The following is a 15654-nucleotide window of genomic DNA, read 5'->3' as shown; positions in this document are numbered from 1 at the left end:
ACACACACACACACAGGTATATATGTATACACACAGACGTACACACATACACCTGTGCACTGAGGCATGAGGGGTTCTCAGGCTTTATTTTCAACTTTATTCCCTTTAGACAAGTTCTCTCACAGAACCTGAAAATCGGATAGCAGGTAATCAGCTCAGCAATCCTGACTCTGTCCCCACCTGTCCCCACAGCGAAGTAGGTATGCATGGCCACATCTGACTTTTTATGTGGGTGCCGGGGATTTGAACTCAGGCTTGTGCCACAAATGTTCTTACCACTGAGCCATTTCCCCAGCCCCAGGTGTATTTAAACAATAACAACAACAACAACAACAACAACAACCTCTTTAATGTAACATAGCTGCAGTTTTCTCTTTCCATTTGATATTTGTTATTTATAATGTTTTAAAATCAATTTTGTTATAAGTTTTTCTAGTTGTTTAAAAATCCCAAGTTCTAGAGAGTTGATTATACTTTTTTGTTTTCTGTTTTATTGAGTTCTGTACCTAATAACAGAACTTACAGAACTAAGATATAAACAAACTCACAATTATAGCTGGATGTTTAATATGCCTCTCAGTAATTCATGGAAGTAGGCAAAAATTAGCACAGATAGAGAAAACACGAGCAATACTATCAGTCAATGTACATTAACATTTCTAGATTGCTTTACCTAACAGCAGATGCTGTTTCTTTCTAGTATATGAAATATTTACCAAGACCACCTTCTAGGTCATAAAACAACCTGAGTAAGTTAAGAATGTTTGTTTACTACAACAGAATAAACAATATATGCATGGAAACTGGAAAACATCTAGTTATTTGGCAACCAGGTAACAGACCTTCAAAACAGAAGAGGCTGCAAATCACTTTAAACAACCACATGAAAGTTTAATAAGTGAACTTTGCCTTAAGTTTAGAGAGAATATTTAGATTTAGGAAAAAAAAAAGGAACAAACCCACACTACAAACTTCCAGTTTAATTTTACTTAAGTAGAAGAAATTGTAGAAGGAAGATGGTTGTGGTGGTTTGAAAGGAAATGGTCCTCACAGGCCATAGGGAGTGGCACTATTAAGAGCTGTGGCCTTGTGGCAGTGGCTGTGGCCTTGCTGGAGGAAGTGAGTCACTGTGGAGGTGGGCTTTGATGTCTCCTATGCTCAAGCTAGGCCCAGTGTGGGACACAGTCTCCCTCTGCTGCTTTCAGATCAAGATGTAGAACTCTCAGCTCCTTCTCCAGCACCATGTCTGCCTGCATGCCAGCATGCTTCCTTCTATGATAATGCACTAAGTAAGCCAGCCTCAATGAAATGTTTTCCCACTAAGAGTTTCTGTGATCATGGTGCCTCTTCACAGTAATAGAACTCAAACTAAGACACTGTGGAAGCAGGGATCTGTAGAGATGGCTCAACAGTTAAGGGTGCTGGGTGTGTAATCATGAGGGTTGGAGTTTAGGTCCAAGCACCTGTAACCCTAGTTCTGAGGCAGGTGGAGACAGAAGGATCAGGCAGAGACTGGAGGGTCAGGTGGAGACAGGGGTCACTGGTGCTTGTTCATCTTCAGACTATTCAAGAAAATGTGAGCCCCAGGTTTAAGGAGGGACCCTGAATGGAACAGGTGGAGCATGACAGAAGAGGATACCTGATGCCCTTGTTGGACTCTGTATGTACACATAGATTTGTGCATCTGTGCATATATGTGCAAATATACTGATATAAAGTATTAATAATAGGATTAAGAGTGGGTAGACATCACTACAGATCCTACCGATATGATATTCAAACGGTAGTAAACCAACTTCCCTCCCTTCCCTTTTCCTCCTTCTATTTAAGATGGTGGATGGTGTCTATGTAGCTCAAGCTGGCCTCACACTCAGCCTCCAGAGAGTCCAGTCTTTCCTTCTTTAAACTGTCCGCCTCAGGTTTTTGTCACAGTGCCAAACTCTACAGGATTTCAGTTTTGTCAGTTCTTTTAAAATCCACAACTACTACTATAGGTTATGTCTGTATTTGTAACTTTATCATCTAACTTCTTAGCAAATCTTGTGTCTTGGGATAATGCACTGGTGGCTATTACATAGAGTTCCTTTGGGGCAGGACTCTTGGAATGTGAACTTCTCTTAGCTTTTTATCTTTAAATGTTTTTATCCTTCCCTCACAGAAGGTCATATAATTCTAGGGGGTCTGTGTCCTTTCAAAATTGTCATCTGGCTTTGATGGTCCTATCACACAGGCTGTCATTTCAGTCACTATCCCTCTGTAGGTGATCTGTCCTTTCCTAATCTCCACGATGTCAGAAATCCTTCAGGTTTCCTTCACTGATTTATCTTAAGCACTAACAAGTGACACACAGTAACTAAGCCCTCCGTACATATCCGCTGAATGAGTAAATAAATGAACGAATGGCTGCATTGATATTGATTAAGCTGTTCTGCCTCAAGTCCAAAGCCTAATTCTATAATCTGCACCGTGGTCCTATGGCTATAAGTCTGAAAATCACCTTTCTCTGTTGTAAGCAGGCTTCCTGTTATGTGTTGCAAACATCTGCCCTAGGGGACTGGAGGGCTGGTGGGGAAAGGGATGTTCTTCCTGTTCACCCAGGCACAGGCCGCTCAGACTCATTCCAGCAACAGCAATCAAAGCTGGGAGCACTTGGCTCCCCTAGAATGAGCCTCACTGTGCCTCATCAGAGCCAGATTTTGTTAAAGTCCTGCAGAACGATTCCTGTAGGTCTGTAAGCTAGCAGAGATCCCAGGGCTTGCTTTCTCCCACCCTTAGGCTGCGAGGACTCACTACGCTGTTGCCTGTGGATTACCTCAGTATTTCCTTCCCCCTTTTCATCCTTCTACAACAATATAATCTGTTTTCTAACTTAAGTTTGCTTTTCTGAAATATCTAGTGTCTTCTCTGTCTTCCTGACAGTGCCGATTGAACAAATGCTTTTAAGGTTATCTGCCATTGGTTAGGCAGCTTTATTATACTGTGTCCAGGTATGGGTCTCTTTGTACTTACCCATTTGGGACATGACATTTCCTGTCTACTGACTGACTTATCTCTTTATTCAGTGCTCTTGCTGTAAAGTTCACTGCTGTACTTGGAGGTGCAGGGTCAACAGTGTGATGCTAAGGAGTAGCAGAGTGGGTAGCCAAGTGAACTGAGCATCATCAGGTAGGCCTGAGCTTCAGCAAGAAGGTCAGTGAGTGTTCCAGTACCCAGGAACCCTCTGGGCAGGGGACTGATATAATTTCTTACATGAAGCTTCTAAGTCACTAATTAGGTTCATCCAACCTATCCACCCACTGTGTGACTAAACTTCTTAAATAATTACTCCACTTAACAGCTGGTGTACACATGTGACCCCAGCACTTGGGAAGTGAAGGCAGGAGGTTCAGAAATTCAGTGAGTTTGAAGCCACCCTGGGTTACACTAGATCCTCTTTCAAAAATACACCTCTCCCCCCAAAGAAAAACCTTCTCTGCCAATTGGGTTCTACTAACTCCTTTTTGATCTCATTAGATTTTTCATTGTTGCTATAAAACTGGCTTTTTTTTCTTTATCATGTTTAAATTTCTTTAAAATATATTATAATTGATATTTAGAAAGTGTAAATGTGGCCAGCAAGATGGTTGAGCAAGTCAGGGCGCTTGCTGCCAAGATTGATTGCCTGAGCTCAGTTCTTGGAATCTACATGATAGAAGAAGAAAATCAACCAGCAAGTTGACTGACCCCTGCATGTGCACACACATGAATAAACGATTTTAAAACAATGTAATATGCACACACACAGTAAGAAAGCAGTGAGATCTCCCATGTGCTCAGCACTAGCTTCTGTACTGAGCAGCCCACTTTCATCTCATCTGTACTCTCTAGTATGTTAAATGGATGAAACCCCAGGCTTCATTGAATCTCACCAATAAATTTTTCAGGGTACTGCTGAGGTAAAAACTCACATTAAACCCTATGATTAATAGATTATGTCTAAAATATTGCAACTTATTCTTTAATACCATCAATTATTCAGTTGGCATATTTCTTCCATTTGGATTATGAAAGTTCTGCTTTGCTTTCAGTTTGAATAATAATAATTTAAGTGAGGTCCACACACTGCAACTGGTCGACACATCCTTATGCCTCATTTGACTCTGGAGTCTTGCTAGTTTCTTCCTCATCCATTACATCTCTGAAGAGGCTGGGCTCTATAACATGGAGCTGTTCCTGACTCTTACACGCTTCCCAGTGATTCTACCTAACATGCTCCTTTCCCTAACACTGCCTGTCATTAGCTACTGGGGACCAGACTGGGCTCTGACATGACTTCTTAGGGAAGAGTAAGGGCAGGACTATTTACAGATAGTGATGCAAACTTTCAACAGTCCACACACACACTGTGTCGGTATCAGTCTACGAAGGCAGCAACCAGTAACTGCCAGACATCCATGAGCGTGAGAACACTTGAAACACACAGGGCTCTCATTTCTGGTGTTTTAGTTGGAGCATTCTATGTAGTTCCCTCGTCAGTTATTTGTTTATATTCAAGTGCAATCAAGGAAGGAAGAATACATGCATGCAATTCTTCTAATTAGTTACATTTTAATAAATAAGCTGTTCTCATGAACCCTATACAAAAATCATAGCAAATTTATTAGTTTAAATACATAGCACTTCTTACTAATCCTGTCAAACCAGCTTATCCTGTGCTTAGCCAATGGGAGCTTATTTAAGTTGTCTCTGAGTTCTTCTGATGTGACCTAATTGTTGTCTTTGGGTGGCCCTTTGCTAGGCTTGTTGGAAATTATTTCTAGGGGCTGGACAGTTGCTGTGGTCTTGCATTTGCAGAGGACCTGGGTTCTGTTCCCAGCACCCACAGGGCAGCTAAGAATCCTCTGCAACTCCAGCATCAGGGATCCTATGCATTTTCTGGCTTCTCTGGTAGCTGCGTGCACATGACTCACTCAAGAATCCACATGTACACATAAAGAAATAAGCCTTTTAAAAAGAATGATATTTACTAGGAATCCTGGTTCCTTTCAGTGTGACTCGGAGCCAAGTTAACACAGCTGAGACATGGAGGTGCTTCTCAGCGTGGGCCAGGCACTGTGTCAGTCTACCCCAGATGAAGTCAGGGACCTTTATTTTATAAATGATACCATGTATCAGAGACCCTTACAGTTCTGATTCAGAAGGACAGGTGTTCATTTAGCAGCCCTTTTCATACAAAACCTCTGTTCAGTGAGGACAGCTCCTCACTGACAATAGCTTTTATAGACTAGAGAACTCAAAAGCACAGGTGACAAGGGGAAGCCAGGTAACTGAGACTATGCCAAACTAAACTGTTTGTATATGACAAAGGAAACAATCCACACTGAGAAAGACATGCCACCACCAGGTTGAGTGGTTGGCTGACCCAGACAGCGTGGACTCATCCCTATGAGTCTGCACCTGGGAAGTGAGGCACACGGAGGGAGAACTCCTCTCTACCAGCTCCCAAGGTCAAAAGGGACTATGTGACAACCAAGCACATACTGCAGTGGTGATGGCAGCAGCTTGGTGCAAATCAAATCAGGTGGCACAGAAGGGCCTTTGCAGAGACATCTGAGCACCATGTGTGGAAAGCTCAGGAGTCTTGGGGGTCTGATGATGCTTATCGATCTGAACCCAAAGTGGAGTCTAATTAATGTCATCTGCTGACAGCTGGCGATAATTAATGGCAATGCAAACTCAATAATTCCCCAAGGAGATAATTACAGATGGGTACTTGAAGAATACTAAAGGGTAATGACTATTTTAAAAGTTGAAGGCAAGAGAACACAGAGCTCTTTGCTAGGCTGCCCATGGTAAACAGGAAGGAAGCACAGCTGCTGGCCCTCCTGGCCTGTGCTAAGGCTCCAGTTTCTTAGTGTGATCCTCAGACCAGCAGTGTTACCCCGTATCACCTGAGAACAGAGGCAATACAAATCTCAAGCTTGACCGGGGCCTTACTGAATATGGGAGAGGGCCACATGGGCTCATGACGCTGGTGTACCTTGAAGACTGAGTACTGCACAAAGCCACTCACTCAGAGCAAACTTCAGCCTGTGGTCCTACAATGGAAACAATGCTGGACTACCTTTTTCAGTCTTCTAATAAATGGTGGTTACAGGCACCAGAGCTAACAGTAAAAATGACCCTGGGTGGTGAACTGTATCTGGATTGGGTATCTATAGTAACACATGGATATAACTCATGAAAACCCCCAGCCTTTGCAGGATGCTAGGTCTGTGAGACTATTATAGAAGAATGGATGCTGATAGAGAACTTGAAAGACCTAAGCTACAGTGGATTGTGGGCTTTGCTCCTTAGGAAGAGGATAATCTGCTGTGCAGCTCACTTGGAAGAACACATCCACTGCTGTGTGGTAGCTCTCTGCCTTTCCTGTCCTGTATCCTTCTGAAGGAGCCATGTGTGAATGAGAAATGCCGAGCTGGACCGACTGCCTAAAGCTATCAGCGTAGCTGCCTCTTGCCTGCGCACGCCTGCAGCCATGGGCGTAACTTCTGAGGGGCTATCTACTCACTTGTATATCCTTATTTCATTTATGTCCAGCGCTGATTTTGTCAGGTGCTCTGTTTTTTCTTGTATTTCTGTGACTCCCTCTACGATCATTTTCCTTTGGACTGAAAAGACCTTGCTAGAGGTTTTTAGTTTAAGTCTGTTGGTAACATACATCTTTCTGCCTTTGGCAGTCTGGATATCTTTTGGTGGTTTACTTAACTTTTATTATTATTATTATTATTATTTATTTTTAAAGAATTGAGGCATAATTCACATAGAGAGAAATACTGAGATCCTAGGTGTAACATTCAACTTTGACAATTACACAAAAACCAACAATCCAGAAAGTTCTTCCATTCTGCTTCTGTCTACACGTTCCCCAGGAAGTAGCACAACTTCTATCAGCACAGGTATAATGAACCTACTTCTGGATTGTGTCTAGAATCCCATAGATAGGGCTGAACACACATGAACACTGTGTGTGTGTGTGGGGAGTTAGTTCATGTGGGAGATAAATGCATATTGGAGGAGGAACACACACAAGAGCATGGAGACCAGAGGATAATGATGTCACTCGTTGGGTGCCAGCTTTGCTTATCTAAGACTGTTAAGGCTGTTTCTCTCTGACATGGAGCTAATCAAGCAAGCTACTGGGCTGGCCTATAAGCCCTGTGGATCCTGCCTTTGCTACTCTAGCAATGGGATTATGAGCATGTGCTACCATATCTGGCTTTTTAAACACAGGTTCTGGGGACTGAATTCATTTCCTTATATTTTTATGGTGTGATGAATGATCTCAGTTGTTATCTCTAGAATGCAAACTTCTGGCCACTTTTGAAAAGAACTTCCTTGATTAGATTATCTGAAGTCAGAAGAACCATGTCAAATGGGGGTAGCACCTTTTGGTGGCCACCTACATAAAAGGATGTGGAAGAAGAAAACTTTGCTTTTTGCCTGCTGCTTCAGTCTTGCTGGCAAGTCCATCTATTCTGTTGCTGCATCATTTCTTAATTGACATTAGAACCAGCTTCTGGGTTCTAATGTAGGCTAAAGATCAGTAACTCTGTAGGCCTTAGAGCCATCTGGGGACTTCTGATATATCTAGGCTTGTGAACTGAGAAACTTCTCAGCTTCTCTAGTATGAGCATAGTTGGACTACCTCAGTCATATCCTCTAAGCCAACCTGATTGATTCCCATTTAATATTCTCTCTCTCATACACACGCATGCACATTCTATTAGTTCTGTTCTTTAGAGAACTCTGACTAATACATATGGCAAACACTTTACCAAATGAGCTGTCTCCCCACTTTCAACTTTTTTTATTAGCCTATTTTTGAACTTTGTGGATGTTGGCATTTTGGGGCTAAACAGTATCCAGTTATGAATATGCCAAATGTATACCCATTCTTCTAATACAATCCCACTGTTCCAATTTCTGGCAAGTATGAATAGACCTGTTGTGCACATTTTTTAATGAGTACTTTTGTGGACACATATTTTCTATCTCTTGATAAACATGTAGCAGTAATCTTACTGAGTCACACAGATTAAACTGTAACCAGCTGCCACCCATTTACGAAGCAATCACAAATCCCCCCACTTCATTCCCCATTGGCAGTTGTCTGCATCCTCTCCAACGTGTCATTAACCTTAGTCCTTTTAGACCTATGCTTCGAAGTGTGAGTTCTTTGAGTTTTGGTTTATATTTGTAAGTGTTCTTTATCGTTGCTAGGTTCAAATCCCATGCCAGATACATGAGCTGTCAATACGCTAGCCCTACTTGGCGGCTTGCCTTTTTTCTAAAGTATCTGTTAAAGAGATGTTTAAATTTTAATGAAGTTCAGTTTTTCATTTTCACCTGTGTAGTGCATGCTTTTTCTGTTCTGAACATCTTCACTTGCCTACTTTAAGGATTTGAAGATCTGCAATGATATCTGGCAGCTGTACTGTTTCAGCTTTCATACCCGATACTTACACTTAGGATCTATCTCAAGTTGACTTTTAGGAACTATGTGAGGTACAGTGGAAGTTTTTAAAATTATTATTTTAAGTCATTTATTCAAGAAAGAGTTTCAGATTGAACACTGTGGTCACTTGTGGCTCTAATGTCTGTTCTTTGCCTCTATTTGTCTGTCTTTGTCCACACTGCACACAGTTGAGAGCCCATTTTTTTTTTTTTTTTTTGGTGTGGTACTTGCAGGGGGTGGATGTCTAGGGTAGCAGTGTTTTCCCAGTTGTTGAGATTCCTTGGGATTCTGGTTTGACCTTCCTGTTGAGAAGATGACAGTGGTACATTTGAACATGATACCTTTTCCTCTGTCTTCTAAGATTTTGTCTTTTGTCCATAGTCACTATGATGCTATACTGATGATTCTTTGTATTCATATTTTTCGGTCACAGACTTTCTTGATTCTATGGAATAATGTCCTTCATCACTGTTAGAGAACATTTAGTTTTTACTTCTACAAGTGTTGCTTCTGCACTGCCCTCTCTTCCTGGAGCGATGATGGACTCCTTGTTGCTTGTTCTTTTCTTGGGTTTGTCTCACATCTTTTAAATCCTTAGGTGAGGCCCCTTAAACTCCTTTTCTCTTTATCCTTCAGGTTGGGTACTTTCTAATAACCCATCTTAATGTGTCTCTTCTCTGTTCTTAGGACTAATCTTATGATCCACTGTCTACTCTAATTTCATAAACTATATGATGATCATCATTTCTAAATGTACAGTTTGGCAGTGCTTCAAGCACTCACATTGTATACAATCACTCTGAAGAATGTTTTCATCTGAAAACATCAACTGTGCATTAAACAGCAGACCCTTCCCTCTGGTCTCCAGCCGGTAACCGCCACTGTACTGTGTCTGACTGTTCTTATACATAAGTGGAATCATTCCATATTTGACTTTTTCTAACAGTTTAGTTAGCATAACTCCTTGAAATTGACCTATGTGGTAGAATGTGGCAAAAATGCCTTCCTTTTCAATGGTTGAGTCATTGTGTTTATATATGTTTCATTTGTCCATCTATCTGATGTTGGGCATTTAGACTGATTCTACTGCTTGGTTACATGGAAGAATACTGCTACAAACATGAGTGTACAAGTGTTGCCCTGAGATGATACTTTCAATCGCTTGAATATGTACCAAAGAGTGCCGTTGCTGGTTCCTTAGGCGTACCTATCTCTAGGAAGACCTATGATACGTTTTTTGTTTGTCTGTTTTCTTTGTTTTTTAACCCCCATGGTGACAATAAGATTTTTATGTTCACACCAATAGCACACGAGGGTTACACTTCCTCTTCATTCTCACCAACACTTTTTTGTTTTATGCAACTGTCCTAATGGATGTGAGGCCACTTTGGTTGGAGTTTGCTTTCCTGTGACTCGTGATGTGGAGCACCTCCCTTCCCCTTGGTTGTGGCTACTGCATTCGATCGTTGGAAGAATGGTTGTTTAAACCCCATGCACACTTTTAGGTTGGATTTTCAGTTTTTATTACTGAGTGGGAGGACTTTTCAATATGTCTTGGACATTAACTTATCAGATGGATGATTTGCAGTACTGCCACCCAGTTTGCAGCCTGCCTCATGTGCTGGTGATACACAGAAATCTCCAGTGACTGTGGAGCCCAACCTCTCCTACTGTTTTTACTCCTGTGCTCCTGGTGTCACAGCCCAGGGTCAGGAGTTCCAGGGACTCTGCCAAGACTCTGCAGTCTTAGCCTTTTAGTCACTAGATTTGTGGTAAGAGTTGAGCTTCAGTTTATCCCATGGCTATCCCATGTCTTTAATTCCATTTGCCACAGAGAACAATCTTGATGTTGGTCAAACATCACTTGACCATCTCTCCTCTACCACGTGGGTCTGGAGGAGGGGGGTCAAACTCAGGTCATCAGGCTTGGTGGCAGTTACCGTCTCACAGAGCATCTGCCCTCTCCTCACATTTTATTCCATTACTAAGGGCTGGGTTTTCACTGCTATATCACTGTGCAAAGTCCACTCCCTGATTGGGTCCTTCTTAAAAGACACAAATCTTCAGACCTTCCAAATGAAATCCTGGGATATTTATCAGAAGGCCCTGTCTTCCAATGGTGGGTTGATAACTAGAATTCTTGCCTCCATAGTAGGGTGAGACTGTCCCGGATGTTTCCATAGCTTTTGTTTCAGCTTCTTTGTGCTTTATTGCTGAGTTTGCCAATGCTCTGTGGAGATCAGTGGGCTTAGCAATCTGCTCTTCTCACTGAGACTCCCAGCTTATCTCTCCAGCCCGAGGGCCCCGTGTCTGTTAGTGTATCACCCCCCCCACCCCTGTACAACTGTACACTTTAAACTGAAACACTATTTTTGATTCAATCTGATTATTTTCATTATTTTCTCTGCTCCTTCAGTAGCCCTCTCTCCTGTCATGATTAGCCTATGCGAAGACACTGATGCTTCTTCCTTTGAGGAGCTCCTTAGAAGTTAAGTTTAAAAACCCTGAAACTACAGTACCTAGGTTTACTTTATCCACTCCCATTGTTCACAGTCTTTATGAGAATGTTAGTTTTTAATTCTTATGTAATTTGTTAATCTCTTCCCACACTGCATGTGAATTCTGAGTTAGTCTTCAGGAAGTGTTTGCCACTTCCAGGCCTCAGAGGGACCCACATCCTATCTGTACTTACAAGAGATCTGTTCTTATATTAATTTAAATCTCTGCTCCACTGAGTATCTAACTTGGTGGCTGCGTAAGGGATGGACTTAAATCTTACCTGGTCCCTATCCAGAACATTCCACGTGATTCACTGCGCTGGGTGCTGGGTGCTGCCTCTGTGTGCTGAGCTGCCACATGCAATTAGCTTCCTGTCCTTCCTCATCGGTCTGCGTGTTCATGCACCACTATTAAACAGTTTTAATTAAAGACTTCATGTATGTTTAATATGAGGTTAAGTCCTCCTCTTCTCCAACTGTTCTTTTTCAGTCTGCCTGGTAATTCTTCATTGTTCAGTCTTGTGGATAAACTTACAATTAGCTTGTCTGGTGCTGGAGAAAACACAGTACTTTTATTGTTATTGCTAAAAATCACAAATTAGCTCAGGAAGAACTAACGTTCTTACACTGTGGGGCTCTGCTCTCAGGAACGTGGTTAATTTTTTCATTTGTCATGTCTTTCAGCATTGTTTTATATTTTTCCTCAGGTTTAGAAATTTTTCTATAGGTTTACAACTTCTTTATACCTATATGAAAACCAACATTTCTCTCCCCCCCCCTCCCCCGTCTCTCTTTCTAGTTTTACTTATTTATTAGCTTAATCTATTTGGTTAGAAAAATCTTAAGTGACTTAAAATTTTAGAATACTGTTATTTTTTTTTTTAAAAGAAAAAAACCAATCAGATATGTGACCCTCTTTTCTCTTGCTTAGGCATTTGGAAAGAACATGGCCCTGTCACTTCCACACAAGATGTTCTGCACATATCACCTGGGTCAAGTATACAGCCACTCATGGTTCCTGTTCCTTTTACAGCTATTCTGAGATGTACATTAAAACCGACCAAGATTGGGAGTATGTCTATTTTTTCTTTTAGGTAAGTCCATGTTTATACTGCGTGTATTTCAGAGCCACGTTATTGAATACATACAGTTAGCAGGACTTGTCCACACTGTATTGGTTCATTAGCTTCCTATGGCTGTGCCAAATTGACTCAGGCTCGGTGATGTAATGAAACAGAAATATGTTATTTGCATAGTCCTGGAGATAAGAAACAAAGATCAGCATCACTGTGCAAAGCCATGAGCAGCAGGGCTGAGCTCCCTGCAGAGGGCTGAGAGGAGAATGTTTCCTTCCTCCTTTGGTATCTGGAGGTGGCTGGCATTCTTCATTTCACTTTCACCTACAGTATCACAGACTTTGGTACTTGAGTTACATCTCTTCTTTCCTCCCTCCTTGAAGGCTGCCTGTGAGTGCACACAGTACCTTCCTATGTATACCAGGATAACCATTCATCTCTCAATTCTGAAAACTGTAACCACAGAATTCCCTCTCTGACCTAAGGTAACTTTCATAGACTCTGGGCACCTGACTACCCAGCTTACCACAGACCCCTTTATCCTTATGAAATGCCACTTTAACTCCATTAGTGCCTCTGCCTCAATGTCCCCTTGAGATAAGAATACAGTAATCCTCAACTCCTCTTTGTCACTGTTTGCATGATGTCATTGTTCATATCTGCACGTTCAACCTTTTTATACTCAGATATTTGAAGTGTACCTTTTAAGCAGCAAGTGGCTGGGTTTAAGAAACTGATGACACATGACTTCCACTTCCACCTTGGCAGCATCTCCTGACGCTTCTGTGTCTGTGTTATTAGTTTGATGTGTCTATGTTCTTACCTTCCTTGAGTTCCTTCAATTTGATCAAACATTTTATGTTATTCCTTTTCCTTCTGCTAAACTGCATCTTAAAATAACTTTGGAAGTTAGCCTATGGCTTAAAACATACATGTACATCATACTCTTACATTCTGACTGACACCAGCCAGATGTTGGGACTTTAAACCTCACGTACTGCTCTTCTCTCCCTATGTAACTGCTACCTTACATTTTTATATGGTCCCCAGAGCAAGATGCCACAGCCACTGTACATGAGCCCCTGAGCATTTACATTTTAATTTTTGTTGTCATTTCTTGCACATCCATACTTCTACCTGAGGCCATTCCCCTGCGGATCTCCTTTCCCATTTTATTTTATTTTAGATATACTGGGGGAAATCTTTCTCAGTTTTTGATCAACTGACCACATCTATATTTGTCCCCAGCTTCTGAAGGGTACTTCTGCTGGCACAGAATTCTGGCTTTGGCATTTTCTTTATGCAGCACTGTAAGATGGCTTTTGGTTCCTACAAATTCTGCTGAGGCACTACTAGTCTCAGTATTGCTTCCCTCAAGGCAGTTGTGGAGTTCTGAAGGTGGGCAACACATTCTCTGGGCAGAGCCTTGAGACACGTGCTTTGCTAAGGTAGAGGCAGCTGCAGCTGGAGCTTGGTCTGCTCTGACTCTTGCAGCCTTCCCAGGAGACATTAAATGCATGGATAAAGTAGTCTTGGGTGTCTCACCTCAGCAGAGTAAGTGACTTCAGCTGACTGCAGAGGCTAGAGGAGACAACTGTGAAGAGACAGGCAGCTGCTCTCTGTGCTAAGTCTGGAGTATGGTACCCCCAACTACCAACTGACAAAAAAATTGGTACTCTTCCTGTGTCCTTCACCTTGTGGTTTTCAGTGGCTTTGGTATTTCCACTGTCTGCCTTGTCCATTTAAAATTTTATATTTTAAATCTTATTAAATTTTATGTAGATGTGTCATAAATACAGTATAACCTATGGGTGTGCTTTTAAAATTAAAAAAAAAACTATGTATGGTTTCTTTTCCTGTATGTGTACCATGTGCATGCCTGGAGCTCAGAGGCCAGAAGGCAGCACCAGAACCCCTAGAACTGGACATGGTTATGGGTGGTTTTGTGGGTGCTGAAACTTGAACCCATGTACTTTGGAAGAGCAGCTTAACTGCTGAGCCATCACTGCAGCCCCTAGTCATGCTTTAAACCATTCTGACAGTCTCATTCTTTTAGCAGGTGAGGTTCCTTTGTGTCATAGCCCATCTGCACTTCTGCCTATGACTAATGAGCTTGCCCCAGACCCTGAATGCAATGGCAAGTACCTGTGCATAAGTACTCACTTCCTGTACGCCTGCTTTACTTGACCCTTTTCCAATCTATCTTTGGTATTTGGGAAAGCTCACATTGTACCTGTATTGAATGCCTTCATCCCAGTGACAGTGTGTGCTGCCACCTCACATCTGGGTCACATTCTTTCCATTCTTATTTTTCCTGACACTCTTTCCTTCCTCTGTATCAGCATATGATCATCAATTCCAAACCAGTATCCACTAATTAAGCAGTACACTGATCTGACCTTTTATGCGTGTTCATACTCAGTCTATTTTTGAAAGCTGCAGCATACCTGTATTTCAGAGGTCAGGTCCTTATATATGGCAGTGGCTTCTGTAGGCAGTGTAGCGGTATAGGCAGACACCATGCTTGACACGTCTACCAAAGCTACCCTGGTCAGCTAGGCTGTGCAGACGGGGAGCATGGGAGCAAAAATCACTGCAAGGCCTGTAGACTTTATATTCATGGCCAACATGGTAGCTCAAGGCTCACAGTTTTTTCTTTGTGCATCCTAACTATATTACTCCATTGACTTCTTACATCGTGTCTTGGTTAAAGACCTAGTAACACGAGTCTATTCTGAACAAATACATTTGTTAAAAATACTCTGAGAGACTGGGGGGATGGCTCAGTAGGTAGAGGCACTTGTGCAGTTGCCTCAGACATCCACATACCCCCACTCTACACACACACACACACACACACACACACACACACACACACACAGAGAGAGAGAGAGAGAGAGGGAGGGAGGGAGGGAGACAGAAACAGAGAGACAGAGACAGAATTAAAAATATAAATTTACTAAAATAAATTTTATAGTTGACTATCTTGGTTAATTTCCCCAAGTATATGGTATGCCATTTATTGTATTTGTTTATTTATTAGATAGGGTCTATGTGTTTTATTTTTTACTAAGACAGATTCTCTTTACATAAGTCTGGCTGGCCTGGAGGATTTGCCTTTTCAAGATACTGTTTTAAAGTCTTTTAATATTTGCTTTGGCTTTTTTTTCTCCCCCTTTTCTTTTTAGGACTCCTATTACATGCGTATTGGGTCTTTTTCTTTCTTTTATATCTACCTCTTTAACTTTCCCTTCATTTCCTATTTGTGTGTTGGGTGGAGGGGGATTTCTGACTTGTATTTTTGAAACGAGGTCTCATTGCTTAGTCCATGTAGGTCTTGAACTCATGATGTAGCCCAGGATGCTCCCGAACCCGAGATCCTCCCTCCACAGTCCCACCTCCTTTTGATGAAGAGAATGACCCTTCTGGTGTTGTTTTCCTTGGGTATTATCCAGTGTGCTACTTCTTCCATCTGCATGTGGAAATAACTTCTTTCACTTCTAACTCTTTTGAATATGTTATTGTTTCCCTTTTAAACCCCTCTCTGCCAGCGCCTCACTCTCTCGCTCCCCAAGCCTAGCTA

General features: G+C 41.8%; 1 protein-coding gene across 4 annotated transcripts in view; it reads right to left on the bottom strand.

Moving 5' to 3' along the window:
* Ttc17 (tetratricopeptide repeat domain 17) overlaps positions 1 to 15654 on the bottom strand; it is a 108494-nt gene that overhangs the window by 6899 nt on the left and 85941 nt on the right. Inside the window, exons 23-24 of one of the 4 annotated variants that reach the window (XR_003712814.1) lie at positions 12144 to 12253; positions 11277 to 11547 (exon numbers count right to left, since the gene is read on the bottom strand). The exons of 2 other annotated variants lie outside the window; for them this stretch is intronic. The gene's annotated coding sequence lies outside the window, so the exon portion shown is untranslated. The remainder of the gene's footprint in view (positions 1 to 11276; positions 11548 to 12143; positions 12254 to 15654) is intronic. One more of the 4 variants, XR_003712815.1, reaches the window with a different exon arrangement.

The sequence above is a fragment of the Grammomys surdaster genome, unplaced genomic scaffold, assembly GCF_004785775.1.
Source record: "Grammomys surdaster isolate TR1022 unplaced genomic scaffold, NIH_TR_1.0 338, whole genome shotgun sequence".
NCBI lineage: Eukaryota > Metazoa > Chordata > Mammalia > Rodentia > Muridae > Grammomys > Grammomys surdaster.
This window is presented reverse-complemented; position numbering and strand designations above follow the sequence as displayed.